We start from the raw sequence: 12,753 nt of genomic DNA, 5'->3' as shown, positions 1-12,753 counted from the left end.
TTTATCCCCGCTCCTGTCGCTGTGCCTGAAAAGATCTTGGGGAGTTGGAGAAGGATTTAAGCCCCGCTGATCCCTCGTGGATTCGTACGTTCGTACGGTCTTATAGCAGTGCCAACAGCCCCGATGGGCTCAGATCAAAGATGCTCATCTCGAGCTGGAGCCTGGAGCTGCCGGGATCCCACCCATCCCAGTGCTCTCAGCGGTGCTCAGATCTCTGCTCCTTGCTCAGAGCAGGGTCCGGTGCAGGGAGGAAACCTTCACACTGCGTGGTGCTCTCTGCGACTGGGGGAGAAGCAGAGTAATTATCTGATTAGCAGCAATAAGCCTTGCTTACAGCTTGAGATAAATGAATGTTTGAAGCCCTCTTGGCTTTTTGGCTGCGATCAAACGTGGCATCAGTTTAACAACTGTATCCTTTATCTGGGGAGGGGAAGGCGAACCTATCTTGACGCGGGGCGTGAACTTGAGCTAAAAGGGCTCTCCTTCAATTTTTTTTTTGCCTGTGCTGTGTGATGCTGCTGGGTGATAGGAGCACGGGGCTGCAGTGCTGGGAGGATGGGGACAGAGTGTGAAGCTGCACAGGATATTTGGAGAACGGTGAGAGGAACACATGCCAGAAGCCCCTTCCCTTTTTTTTTCCCAGCTCTGTTTTTGGAGGTGGCTGGGTGGTACTGGGCAGAAAGCTGCCCAGCCCGCAGAAGCCATAGCAGTTCTTCTATGGGGCTGATAAAAGCAGGATTACTATTTTTATATATATTTTTCTTTCTCTGGAATCCAAGCCAGTCACTTCCATGCCCCAGGCACATGGGGGGGGGGGGGGCAGCCCAGTGTGATGGCTGTGCACCCTGCCCTCAGTGCAGGTGAAACAGGAGCATCCCCACAGGCAGCCCTTTCCTTAAGGCTGAATCCTGAGCCTTGCCTGCTGGGCTCCTAAACAAAGCCCCTTCATTTGTTACTATGGCCACGTTTTTTGGATGAAGGGATGGATTTCTCCATAAATCACTATTTTTCATCAAATTAAGAGGGGAAGAGAAGTGGAGAGGAAGGGGAACACCCCAGCCCTTGTCTTGGTGGCTCGTCATGCTTGCTTTTAATTGACAGAGCCCATTATTAATGTTTTCCAGCCGCCTCTCATCCAGGGCTCAAACCTCCCTTTTAAAGCCCTGTCATGTTCAAAATTGACGTGTGTTGACTTTGGCCTGGGAGAAGCCAGGCCCTGGCTGTAGGTAGGAACTGCATGTGTTTAGTCTGGCATATGTTTTATTTTCCCCTTTCATCAAATTAGTTCAGCTGTATTTTTTTTTTTTTTTCCTAAAGGAAAGAAAAGAAAAACTCTTTGACAATCCAAAGCTCTGGGTTAGAATTGCAGCATGGCGTTAAAACAACAAAAAATAACTCACAAGTATGGGCTGGGCAGGATGAGGATGCAGTCCCTGCAAGGCTCTGCCTCGAGGAGTGGCAGATGCTGGAAGAGAGGAGAGTGGGCATTTAGCTTAATTTGAGCTGCCTATCTCAGCACGTTCACCATTAGTCTCACCCATTCATGTGCCATCTTTTCCTGTGTTGACACTGCCCAAGCAGCTGGGCTGCACCAGGGCATCACCTATAGCATCCACTAGTTCCTGTTATCACAGAATGGCCTGGGTCGAAAAGGACCAAAATGATCATCTAGCTTCAACTTCCTGCTATGTGCAGGGTCACAACCAGCAGACCAGGCTGCCCAGAGCCACATCCAGCCTGGTCTTGAATGCCTCCAGGGATGGGGCATCCACAGCCTCCTGGGGCAACCTGCTCCAGTGCGTCACCACCCTCAATCAGGCTGTGACCTCTCCTTGGCTCAGCCAGAAACTGTGCTGCAAGCCTGGCAGGGTGAACTGTTGGATGTCTGGGAAGCCAAGGAATCATAGAATTGTTAAGGTTGGAAAAGGTCTCTAAGGCCATCAAGTCCAACCAAGAAAACCAAGGCCTTCAGTGACCAGTATCCCCAGGAGGTTTTCCATCAATGAACTAAGTATGATCCTGCTTAGATTCTGAGATGCTGTCGCTTCCCCACTGAGCACCTGGGACCAACAGTGATGTGATGAATCTCACTGGGATGCAGCCCAGACCCAGAGCGCATCCATCAAGGATGCGGTGCCCATAGGTGTGGGCAGAAGCTCCCATGAGTGGGGCAGGAGTGCTGCCTGAGGGTTTTTACCAAAATGGTGGTGCCTTGTTGTGAGAGCTGTCTCCCTACTGTCCCAGTGTTGCCCCAGGTGCTTTGGGGTCAAATGCCCCAGAAATATCAGCGGTGTGCATATAATATAGAGCAAATCAAGCACTTGGCTCCCCGGTGGACATCAAAATCATAGAATAGTTTGAGTTGGAAGGGACCATTAAAGGCCACCTTGTCCCGTTCCACTGCAATGAACAGGGATGCCCACAGCTCCATCAGGTGCTCAGAGCCATCCAGTCTGACCTTGATTGTCTCCAGGAATCCACCACCTCTCCGGGCAGCCTGTGCCAGTGCCTCGCTGTCTTTACTGAGATGAAGTCCTTACACCCAAGGAAGAGTGGGGGAGATGGGGTGCTGCCACTTCTCCCCATGATCCCTCTCCAAAGGGTCTGGCCCCATACAGGGGGGCTGAAATATTTCCTAGCAGCTACTTCTGTAACATTAGTGAAATCAAAGCAAATCGTGTCAAAATTCCCGTTAAGACACATTTGACTTCCCTTGTTTCAAGACAAAGTGTCTTTGCCTGCAGGCAGGTTTTGGGTTCGCCACGGCGGCCGTGGGAGACTATTGGATTACAGGGCAGCTCGGAGCCAGTTTTGCTCTCTTTGGGGTAAGGGCTTTTTCTAATCAGGATCGGTTTAATTCTGTCATCTGAATTATGAGCTTGGCTCTGTTTCTGGCTGGTGCAGGAAGGAGCCGAGGGGAAGGAGTGTGCTGCTGGGGGAGGGCAGCGGGCAAGGGCAGATCCCTGGGACCTGCTCTTTGCACTGCAAGAACTTCATATTCACCTTTCAGATGATGATGGATGGAGGAAGGTGTGAGGCTTCCAAGGGTTTTACAGATACAGACTAAACCTCACCTCCCAACTTGACCACTGATGAGCACTGGACTGATTTCCAGATGGGGAAACTGAGGCAGAAGGTATGCTGCCTCTCTCTTTTGCAGCAGGGAAGGAGGCCAGGGGATGTGGCACTGCTAAAGCTGAGCAAATTCCTCATTAAACAGAGGAGATGGCAAAGTCCCTCCTTTCTGCCTGAGAAAGGCAGTGTCTCCATATCCCGGCTCACGTGTCAGGGGAAGCTGTCTGGCCCTCACCACATCCTTGCTCTGAAAAGGATACTTTTTTTCCCCATTCCTTTTTATTTTATTTTATTTTTATTATTATTATTATTTTTCAAGAGCAGGGCTGGAAATTGAAAAGCTGTGCTTTCCCTGTTATTCTGCAAACTAGCAGGAGGCAATGGAGGAGGCAGAAGTAAGGCAGCAACTGGACCTGTTGCTTGGTGTGAGAGATTTGAGGGGGTCCAGACTCTATCTGAAAAAGGGAATTGCTTCCAGTTGCCTGCAATGAGAGGAGCAGTTGCCAGGAGGAGTTTAGGCAATTGCTGGGTTAGCCACTGGAAAATGCACTGCAACATATCCTCAACTTTGTGCCAACGTGGGAAGTGGCTCCTTGCACGTTTTCTCCTTGTGGAGAGAAGCAATTCAGAGAGACCTTCCACGTCTCATAGCAGTGAGACCCCTCTGTATGATAGGTAACCTCTGCGCCTTGGTTATGCTCAGGCCACAGTTGTTCACAGATCTGGGACCAGGTTGGACTCAGATGTGTTGGCAGAGATGGAGAAAGTAGGTGAGCTGCAGAAGAGCCTTTAGCAGATCTACCATTGGGTCATGTCCTGCTGGGTTTTTTAAAAGGTTTCCTTAGTACCAAAGAGATCTAGTTGGTAATGTGAAGTGTCTTTAACCCATTGGATTTGGGAACAAAGAGCTGTCTGCTCCCGGCTGGGCCAGTCCTTGGCTGGAGCAGGGAAACCCAGAATAGGGCAGTGGGATGGCACAAACGGTGCTGGGTCTGGCTTGTTGGCATTGGCCCTGTGCAGCAGTCAGCTTGCTGCAGGGCTCAGCTAGAAGGGGACAGAGGCTGATGTGATGTTTTTGGCTTGGTTCCTTGCTGGCATAATCAATCTTCCAGAAGAGATGCTCTCTGCTCAGCATCTCTGATGTTATCACATCCCCACTGTCAAGTGCAGGGTGAAAAAATGTCCCAGTGCTTTCATTTCCAGTCACTTAAGCCTTGAGCATCTCTGAAGCCTTGGTTCCATGCTGCTTTCTGCATCCTCACCTCCCTGCTGATGAGTGGCCCTTGCCCAGGGGAGACATCCCACATCAGCGGTGTCCTGCTCTGCAAGGTGCAGCTCTGTTGCAGCAAAATCTCCAGGGGAATTTGGAGTTGGTAATGGGTGCCTGTCTTGGAAGGGCAGAGTTTTGTCTTGCTTTGTGCTCTGATGTGATGGAATATTTGTGCAGAATGCCCTTTCTGACTCTTTGGATGTGGATCATAGACAAGAACCATGGTTTGCATCTTACAGGTGCTGGCTCATCTGATTCCTTTTCCCATGGCCTGGTTTGTTAGTCTGTAGAGACCTTCAAGTCAGAGGATGTCTTTCTTCCTAAACCGGAATCTGATAGCTGCATGCAAGCCCAGGAACTCAGCAATCCTGAAATTCTTTTCTTGGCCTCCTTAATCTGATGAAGTCAACATGACAACTTTTTGATAGGGCCCAAAGATATTACAAAGGTAATATTCTGGGGCTACTACTTTGGGATGTGCTGATTTGTCTGCATTTGGGACTCCGTTGTGTATTTCAAGGTTGCTGAGGACTGAAAGATATGATGATAATTTACGGATTGACGCTGAGAGTCAGTGTTTCCTTATGTCACTGTTGTAGGCTTCTACCACAGAGCTGCTGGAACTGGTGTTTGGGAAACATGAGGTTCTTGTGTGTCTCTTTGAATGTCTTCACCAACATCTGCCAACAAGGAGTCCATATATCCTGGACTCCTTTTTTCTCCCATTTAGAGAGATACACTGAAGGGGCAGTATATGGCGTTGGCTCAGGACATGGAAGGCTGTAACCTCTGGCACGAGCCACCAGGCTGAGGGGGGACAGGGATGGCATTTCCCAGGGCCATAAAGTGGGACAGCTCACAGCCACCCCTACAAGCTCCACTGTGCTTCAGCAGCATGTCTTCTCTGGGAGCCTGGTGCCACCTCAAGCCCTGTCATGCAGCTACGTCTTGGAGAGCCTGGACCATCCCTGCAGCTCCAGCCAGGCATTACAAAGTGCATTGCCACACACCCAGAGGAGAGGGATTTATGCTGGGTGCTGTGCTGGGGCAGAGATGCCTAGAGCTGCTGGGCTGATGCTGGCTCCCCTCACCCCAGAGTGCCCCACCAAAATAGCTGCTATGGAAAGAAGTTTGTTGACTTTTTTCTTTTCCTTTCCTTTTTCTTTCTTTTTTTTTCTTCCTGTGTTCAGACTTCCCCAGGCCTCCTCAGAAACCCCTGGCATATCATCCTACAGATGTGGCATAAAACCCCTGGTTGCAAAATATATCCGTCATGGCAGTTGGTAGTGTTGTGCAATCTCCATCAACTTACGGAAACCACTGTGAGATCCTATTAAAGAGAAACTCCAGCCCCATCCATCACTCCAGCCACAGTCACGTGTCCGGCTGTCAGGCAGGAGGGCACAGGCAGGCTGTAGGCACCAAGAGAGCTTTCCCTTGCAGTGGGTGCTCTATTGCAGGAATGGAGAGGATGAGAGATCTGGATTGGCACCAGCTCCCAGTGTGCACACCAAGGGCTGTGGGGTCACCTTCAGCCACAGGCAGACCTGAGCTGGAGGATGTGGATCTCACCAACCCCAAACATCCCTGTCCTTGGGGCACCTTTCCTCAAGCCCCAGTGTCAGACCTCACAGGGCATTGGGAAGGGACTTAGTGTCGGTATGAGCATCCGCTGCTGATGGACTCCTCTCAACCTGGCAGCTTTATTGCGTGATACCTCTCCCTCTCTGCAGCCACACAATCCCCGAGGGCTGCCCGGCCAAAATTGCTGGTGCTCCATTACTTTGCTGTCAGCATCTGTTTCCCTCGTGAGAATCAGGCTCCACATCAGAAAATAATAAAGGCAATATTATGAGCAGAGGGGAGAGGAGATTAAAAAACCTGTTCAAAGAGCTTGCTGCTCCCTGTGCTGTTTATTGCACGTCGTGGCTTTGCGTTGTTTTTGTTGTCACTGAAGTTGGACTTTTAATTTTCCTCCGATCATGAAGTGACTGGTTTGTAATTTCCCCATAGCTCTGAGGATTCAAAATTCTAAAGTGTTGCTGTGGGTTTTTTTTTTTTTTCAAAGTACCTGTTGCTCCCCAGGATCAACTGGCAACGCTCTCACTGTTCATTGAAGTGCTAATAAAACCCTTTATTCCCTCAGACCTTGACATGCACTGGGCTCAGCCCTGGGGTTAAGCCAAACTCCATGGCAGGGATGGGGCTGTTGGGGTCTTTGTGACCCAGTGCTGGGCTGGCTCTGCTCCCTTTGGGGTCTTGCTGTGATATGTGCCATCATCTAAAACTTTTTTTTTTTTTTTTTCCTTAAAGATATGATTTTTTTTCCAGAATGTTTTGGTCAATTTTCACCCTTAATGCCTTTGGCTAATGAGTCTGCTGAATTTCACAGAATGGTTTTCATGTCTGACACATTTGTGCTGCAGGTTGGCAGCTCTAAAGAGAGAAGGTATTTAAGTCCTGAAGCCAAAAATACTGTCTGCTCAACCCCTGTGCCAAATACTTTATCCGTGATAGTTGGTTTTTTTTTCTCCCTGTTGGTGGTGTTTCTTTAATTAATGGGAGACTTGTGTCAGTGCAGAGCTGGTCAGGTAAATCGTGCAGGGTTGTGCTGGGATGATGCTATAACTGAAGTCTGCTGGCAGAGGATAACTGGTGCTCCATCCCAGCCATGTCCTGCATACCTTTGTGGGTGGGGCTCTATAAATGATAAAATATCTTGAATAGGAAGGGAATCATAAGGATTACTGAGGCCAACTCCTGGTGGCAGAAGAACAGCAGGGCTCTGCCTTGCTCCTGGTCCATCTAGACAGCCAGGTTTAGGGCTGCCCCACCAACGTTTTTCATTGGTACACACACAAAAAAATAAAAGGGGGGGGGAGGGAATAGATAGAAATTAAAAATCCACTTATTTCTGAAAGAAATCTCCCAGCTGAGCTTTCCCAGCTGGTCGGTAGGGGACGGTTGCTTTGTAATCACACCCGGCTTACTGTTGAAAACATTTTGGTCAGATTTTTATCTGTGTCGGAACAGGAGCAGCCTTGAAGGACTGTCTCTGGGGAGATTAGGTGACTGCCAGTGCAGGGCAGGATCCTACTCAACCAGCTGGGACATGCTGCAAGTGACGCTGATTTGTGCCTGCCTAGAGACCGTATCCCCTCTGTGCTGTGGTGAAGCTGGGTGGCTGCTATCTGGCCAGGTGACGTCTGTGGTGGGGACTGGGAGTGGGATTGCCATCTGCCCACGGTACCAGGGAAGCTCAAAAGAGAAGAGAGATGAGTCCTTGTCCTCAGAGTGATGTGGAAGGAGCGAGGAGGCACAGGGCTGCCCTGTGTGGACAGCATCTGTGTTGGCACTGAGTTGCCAAGAGGGAACCCAATGGCAAAACATCTTTGAGGAGCAGGAGACAAGATGAGAGACCAGGTGGTGCGTGAGAAGCTGGAAGTGGTGAGATTTCATGGAATCATAATGATTGGAAAAGACCTCTAAGATTATTTAGTCCAACTAAATAATGCCCAATAAACCACATCCCCAGGCAGCCTGTGCCAACACCTGACCATTCTTTCAAAGAAGAAATGTTTCCTAATATCTGACTTGAACTTCCACGGAGCAACTTAAGACCATCACCTATCGTCCTATTGCTGTTACCTGGGAGAAGAGATCAACGCCCGCCTTGCCACCACCTCTTTTCAGGCAGTTCTACAGAGCAATGAGATCTCCCTTGAGCCTCCTCTTCTCCAGACCGACCATCCCAGTTCCCTCAGCTGCTCTTTGTAAGCCTTGTGCTCCAGACCCTTCACAGCTCCTTTGCCCTACTCTGGACAAGATCCAGGGCCTCAAGGGGCCCAAAACTGAACCCATGCTCAAGGCATAGCCTCACCAGAGCTGATGACAGAGAGGCAATCGCCTCCTGCTCCTGCTGGCTGCACTACTGCTGATACAAGCCAGGATGCCATTGGTCTTCTTGTCCACCTGGGCACACTGCTGGCTCATGTTCAGCCATCTGTCACCTAACACCTCCAGATCCTTTTCCTCCATGCAGCTTGCCAGCCGCGCTGCACCGAGCCTGTAGCAGTGCTGGAAGAAGAGCCCACCACGCAGCCGGTGCTGCCTGGGGAGCCCAAACCCTGCAGGGACAAATCCTCTGCTCACCTTCTGCTCCCCTCTCTGACTTTCATACTCTTACAGAAAGAGAAGAGTCCCAATCCATCAGCAACAGCATGAGCCAGTAGGAAGGAGGACAGCAAGGCAGAGGCTTGCACCAGCCCGGTGACACCTGGAAAATGCTGGTGGCTGCACTGGGCAGTGCTGGGGTTTCCAGTAAACCCTGTGCTGGGGCAGGAAGCGTGCAGCGGGAGGCAGGAAGCTGCTGCTGTGCTGTCCTGCATTCCTGCGTGCTGGAAAGCCGAGTCACGCTTCCTGCAGCCTGCCTGGAGCTCCAACGCCCTAAGCAGTACCCGGCTGGATGTGGCCCTGCTGTTCTGCTTGGGAATGGGAGCAAAGGGATGCCCGGGGGCTCTGATCCACCCTTAGGAGCCTAGACTCTAGTTGGTGATCCTCTGGTGGTTGCAGCATAGCAAGGAGTTGGCTATGCTCAGGGGAGGTGAGGTGCATCTCCTCCATGCCACACAACCTCCTGTTCTCAGATCCCTTCTCCATGCGCATCTCTGCTCTCCTCTTCCTCAGTTTGGATCCTGGAGAAACCTAACCAGCATGCACAGCAACAGCTGGCAATGGACCTGCCTGTACAAGTTGTCTCCCCTCCCCTGCTCACCTACATCAGTGGGGTCATGGCTAACAGGACAGCCCCCTTCTATGCTTCCCTCAGGATGCACCGTTGGGATCTTCTCCTCTTCTGTGCCCATCTTTGGGTTATTTCCTTTAAGATCCTTCTGCTTTAATGCTGGTAAGATCTCACCTGGCTCTTGTAGTTTCTGCTTGTTTTCCTTCTAGATATGGGCAAGTCCCTTTTGCTTGTGGACACAGACTGCTTAATTTATCAACATGCCATTTAGTTGAACCTGGGCAATGCGCCGACTCTACAATGCATCACTGAGAGGTTTTCAGATTTGTTCTCTTCCAACAGTCCATTGGGTGAGCTCAATCTTCTACAAGTTACATACGTCCAAGTTTGCTCATATTATTGTTTCTGTTTCTTTGCTTGTTTATTTTTACTGTATTAGTGATAGTTCAGTTTTGGGGCCCTTGCTACAAGATATCGAGGCCCTGGAGCATCTCCAGAGAAGGGCAGCAGAGTTGTGAAGAATCTGGAGCAAATGTCTATGGCAAGCAGCTGAGAGGACTGAGATTGTTCATTGTGGAGGAGGATCAGAGGAGACCTCATTGCTCTCTGTCCGACAGGAGGTGGCGGTGAGGTGGGGGTTGGCCTCTTCTCCCAAGTAACAGCAATAGAATGAGAGGTGGTGCCCTTAAGGGCATTCAAATATTAGAAAACATTTCTTCTCTGAAAGAGTGGTTAGGCATTGGCACAGGCTGCCCAGGGAGGTGGTGGAGTCCCTGTCCTTGGAAGTGTTCCAGAACTGTGGAGCTGTGGCACTGAGGGATGTGGTTTATTGGGCACAGTGGTGGGTCAGTTGTTGCACTGGAATGTCTTAGTTTTTTTTTCCAACCTTAATGATTCTGTGATTGTCTATTGTTTACCTGGTTGGCTTGCATGGAAAAGCCCATCCGAGGATCACATCCTGGCCTCACTGTTCTGCTGCTGCTCACAACACCTGGCTCTCGAGAGCCCACCTCTACTCATGAGCTTCTCTGCGCCCTTTGAGTGTTGTTGCAGGGTTTGATGGCTCCAAAGCAGCTCACAGCCAACACATGCTAGTGATGCCAATGTCCCTGCCTTGTCCAGCAGCGACCCCAGACTGCACAGAAACCCACCCCATAGGAAGCGGGATCACAGCTGGTGACTGCGGTTTCCCATGCGGCCGCCGTCCCCGCTGCCATCGCCTTGTTGATGGGGCTACATGCACACCACGGGGTGCCGACGTGGGGATGAGTTATCCAGAGCTCTGAGCACAGCAGAGCCGGCGGGGTTCCCAGGGAAGGAAATCCCAGCGCTTCATGAGCTCCAAAGAATGGCAGGCAGCAAGGAGCAGGAAATGCTTGTTAGGAAGGAGCGAGGAAATGGAGCCTCTGCCCCAGCCCAAGCAAACTTTTGAGGACCGGAAAGTGGGAGTAGGAAGGTGTAAAAGTGCTTTGAGCTTTGGCAGAGGATTGCAGAGGGCAAAGGGTGAAGGGAGAGGGACAAACACCGCCACAGAGCTCAAGGAGGGGGCAGCCCGTGTGTGCGTGCCGTGGAGGGAACTTCACGGTGGAGCTGCTAATTAAATAAAGAAAGGCTCGTCGCCATGCCTGTTAGGTTAACTCAGCAGGGATATTGCAAAAGCAAATTCCTCCCAGCAAGTGTAATTAGGGGGCCGGAATTCCTCCAGTTCCTTGTCCTTGCTGTGGATTCTGCTAAAGCCATCAGGTGAGGGGGAACAAGAAAGTCCTATGCAATAACAACCCCCTCCTGGAGAGGCAAGGATTTCACATCAAGGCTTGACACTTTTCTCGCTGATTATTCCAGAGTGGAAAGTAGGCGTCAGACAAAACAGTCAGGGTCGTAGGGCTGCTTCCCCCAGGGCAGCACACTCACATTAGGGGTGGAAAGAAGACAGCGAGAGGTCTGGGCAGGGCACTGTCAGGATTTGGGAGGTGCCCACATGCAGGATCCAGCCTCATCTGCTTGGCTGAGAATGTACATTCAGACTGCTACATCCCCGTGCATCATAGGAAAATTGGGATCCCTGGGCTCATCGTGGTACTCTGTGCTTACATGGGGAGGGAAGATGCTCGTAGGAGTCAGCATGTGAAGACATCTCACCTGGTTCTGGGATGCAACAGAACCTGGTACCTGGGACATGGGGACAAGGCAGACCGCATGGTGTGGGTCAAGGGGAGAGCGTGGGGCTGGGCAGTGGGGATGGAACGCATGGGGTGGGGGGAGAGGAAATGTGGGGGGAGGAGAAAGGGTGAGCCTGGGACCTTAAAGAGCAATTAGTCAAAGCTGAATTGTTTTTCTAAACTCTTAATGAAAACAAAGAGTGGGGCATGGCCCAGATGGTGCCAGGGGATCAAATAAATGTCGCGCTCAGGAAGCAGCTGCTACTGGGAATGTTTCCTGCCAGCCCTGCTGCTGCTCGCAGCCACTTTTATTATTTGTTATTTTTCAGGACTGCAGCTGGGGTTTCCCTCCAGCTGTGTGGAATTACATTTAGAGCTGGTCCACGAAGAGCCCACACGTCCCTGCCTGAGCATCCCTGGGGCATGCAGCATCCCTGCCTGCTGCCCTGACCCCCCCACTGCACAGAGAGGTCTCATCCTCTGACCCAGATGCCTTGTGCCTGTATAGGGGTTTATCCAAGGTGAGCATCCCATTTCCCTGCCCAGCCCCTGCACAGGTCCATGGGGGTTCAGTCTGTGCCTGCTCCAAGCCTGTAGCTGATGTGAATGACCAAAGTTGAGAAATTTGATGAAGATGAATAATTTGGGGTGTTATTTTCACCTGCCTGCTGCTTTTAGGGAGACAGAGAGATATTTATCTGCAATCCCAAGGTCTATGAAGTCTGTGCTTCTATTAAAAAAATATAAACCACAACTGAACAAAACAGCTGACTCCAGCAGCTGAGGATTTATGGAACCCTGTCCCTAGTTAGAAATTTAAGAAACTTGCTGGCCCTTATTATAGCCAGCAGAGACTCCATGTAGGAGCTGTTGTTTTGTGGCACAGAGCAGTAAGAGGCTGGCTTGGTAGGGTGGCTGCTCCCAGAATAATGTGCCCTCAAGGCAGAAGGCCACAATGGGATGGTAGGTGTTAACGGGTTGTACCTTTTCCAAGGGCCATCCAGATATCACTAGGATCCCTCCCAAGGAACTAAGTGCTCATCTCCTGGCCCTTTGCCTTTTATACATGGAAAACCCCACAAGCACAGCAGGGCAAGATTTTTGACATATAACCTTGTCACAGGAGCTCTGCCAGAACCAAACCCCCAGCTGCTGTGGGACTTGGAGGTGCCTACCTGGGGTCTGGTGGTTGCTGCTTCCTGGCTGCGACATCCAGGGCTTGGCAAGCTCCTGCTGGAGGCACTGCTTCCCTGCCCATCATCACGTGCCCCGGGGCTCGCTGTTATGTCCTCAGAACCATTTGATCCACAAAAATCACAGCTGATCAAAGGGGCAGCTTACGGGAACACGCTGCTGGTGACTTCCTCTGGTGGTGCCAGGGGCTGCGCTGCAGAGGCGAGACGCAAGGGAAGAGGTTGTTAACTGCTCAGCCTCTGCTCCCTCTGACAAAACAGCAAAGAGATTTTCCTAAAAAGATTAAAAAAAAAAAAAACAAAAACCTGATG

This window comes from Meleagris gallopavo, chromosome 14 (assembly GCF_905368555.1).
Source record: "Meleagris gallopavo chromosome 14, MGAL_WU_HG_1.1, whole genome shotgun sequence".
Lineage (NCBI taxonomy): Eukaryota > Metazoa > Chordata > Aves > Galliformes > Phasianidae > Meleagris > Meleagris gallopavo.
This window is presented reverse-complemented; position numbering follows the sequence as displayed.